Raw genomic sequence first — 2,476 nt, forward strand, 5'->3', positions numbered from 1 at the left:
TGCGCTTCCCCCTCATCAGCCATCGTGACGCCACTATCCGCTAAGATACCCCTCAAGCACTCATCTGGATAATCTTCAAAAATCGTAAAGCGGGGCATAGGGTTACCTTCGATTTCGAGGTTCTTCTGCGCCTGGAGGAGCTGGGCCCGCTAGAGGGACGGCATGTTGCCCTTGGCGCCCTTCGGACGGGAGCTCGTCCTCTCTTGAGTCGCCGGGGACGCCACCGCCTTGGACCGCCTGGCCGTGGGGATGGGAGCCACCTTGGCCACCGCCACCCGAAGAGCGTCCAGAGGTGGGGGGGAGATGACCGATGGGGTGTCCCCTGCCCGCCCCCCTGGGGAGGCCAGAGCCATCACCACCGGCCTCTGGACCAACACGCTCGCACGGACCTCGGGGGTGCCCGCTGGCGCCACCGCAGGTGGTTTGCGGCCCGCCATCTTCTTCTGAAGCTTCAACACGCCGCCACCACTATCGGTCACCACCTTGGGAGGGCTTGCCACAGCCCCTGACGCGTCCACCAGCGCAACCACCGGGGAGACCAGCGTCGAGCGGCCCTCCGAGTCGCAGGACGCCGAGACGCCCTTGTCGATGTCGAGGCTCATGGTCATGTTGGATCCGTACTGGTTGAAACCCGTCTCGTTGCTGCCCACCACCACTTGGCACATCTCCTGATCCTGCGCCGCGCCCGCCGCCGGAGGCGCAGCCTGCCCATCCTTGTCCTTGAGGCCCAGTTTGTCCCAAGTAGCCCTGTCGATGGAGTCGTCCCCCGTGCTCATGTCCTGGTCCTTGTCCTTGTCCTTGTCCTTGTCTTCCTGGCCCTTGTCGAGGTCAGACAGCGGAGGGGGAGGGGGGGGGTTGGAGCCGCGCCCTGCTGAGTGCCCGCCTCTGCCTCAAGGCGGAAGGTGTATCCCTCGCTGTTGAACCAGATCTGCACGTATCCCTTGAGCTTATCCGGGGCACGACACGCGAAACGCATCCGCACCGGACCCAGGCCGGACAGCGACGCCAGATCCACCTCCATCGGGCGTCCAATCATCACAGTGGCGGCCATGAGGCGGTCCACGTGGCGGTGCTTGGGTGGCACGCCCCACAGCTTGACCCAGGTGTCTGGCATGAGCTCGGCCGTGGGCTCCTCTGGGCGCGCCTCCTTGATGTCCGCCATGATGTCATGGAGGGAGAAGTAGAGCTTGCCGCTGCGGGTTGCCATCCTTAACATGGCCTTGTCGGGGAACACGACCGAGAACTGGTCAGCTCCGACGGCCGAGACTTGCCAGTCCCACTCCCCTTCGAAGAGGTGAGGGAGTTCCGCCTCCAGGATGGGGATGGAGAGCTTGCCCGGCGCCGCCGAAATGATCGCCGTATCCGAGACGAGAGGGGCACGGACCTCCTCCCCCTCCGTGTCCACGAAAGGGAGGCAGAAGAAGCCTTCGCCCGGAATCGCGTTGCCCATGATCTGCAGCGCCAGGGGCCTCCCCCTCGTGGGGCAGTAGGCAGACGCATGTCCTTTCCCGTGGCAGACGACACACAGGGGCTTGAAGGAGCACATGTTCTGGTAGTGCCCCACCCTGCCGCACTTGAAACACTCCGGCCCGTCGGCCTCTTCCACGGGGATCGGGGCGTCCGCCGATCCCTTAGAAGCCTCGGGGCCAGCCGCCAACTGCAGCGGCGCCGAGCCGTCCCCTTTATGCTTCGGCTTCTTGGCCTGCGGAACCCCGGCCCGCTCGCCGCCCAGAGGGAGCTGGGACTCCTTTCGCTTGAGCTCCTTCTTCTGCTCGAGTCCCCGCCGCCGATACTCCTCCTTCTTCCTCTTCTTTCGCTCTCGCTCCTCGTCCTTCTTCCGCTCCTGCTCAGCGATCCACCATGGAGGCGGCGGCCCCCAGCCCCCATCCTCCGCTGGAGACGCTGGCACCTTGGCGAGCGCCTTCGCCCGCAGATCCTTTTCACGCTGTCGCTCCGCCGCCGGGATCGGGGGTGACATGGGGGGCTTGTCACTCCGGCGGGACCCCATCCGTACCGCAGTGGCGTATGAGCACGAAAGGGGAGGAGGAGGGGCGGATCGGAGCAGACGGCGCGCGAGATGTCCGAAGCGCCGCACCTGCGTGGGAGAGGCAGGAAACCCTAGCGATAGATCTAGGGTTCCTTTCGGAACCCACATCCACCTATTAATAGGAGGAGACGGCCTCGGCTTCTCCGTCACGCTGGGCCCGGGCCGAGGCGCAGGCTCGCAACCGGCCACTTGGCCTGATTGGACTAGCCCCGACTCGGTGGGTAGCCCCTGCCCCCCTCCTGGCCCAGTCACGGTGGAGAGCGACATTGAGCCCACCGGCCCCGCAGGCGCTGAAGCCTGCTGGCCCAACGCAGGGTCCCCCAGCCCACCCCCTGGCAGGCTGGGCCAGTCACTTTGGCCCAACACCGGAACAGGCCCAGCCGTCGGTGCCCCGGAAACCCTAGCCAGGTTCCGTGCAGCCCCTGCCCG

Source organism: Triticum dicoccoides, chromosome 6A, assembly GCF_002162155.2.
Source record: "Triticum dicoccoides isolate Atlit2015 ecotype Zavitan chromosome 6A, WEW_v2.0, whole genome shotgun sequence".
NCBI classification, from domain to species: Eukaryota; Viridiplantae; Streptophyta; class Magnoliopsida; order Poales; family Poaceae; genus Triticum; species Triticum dicoccoides.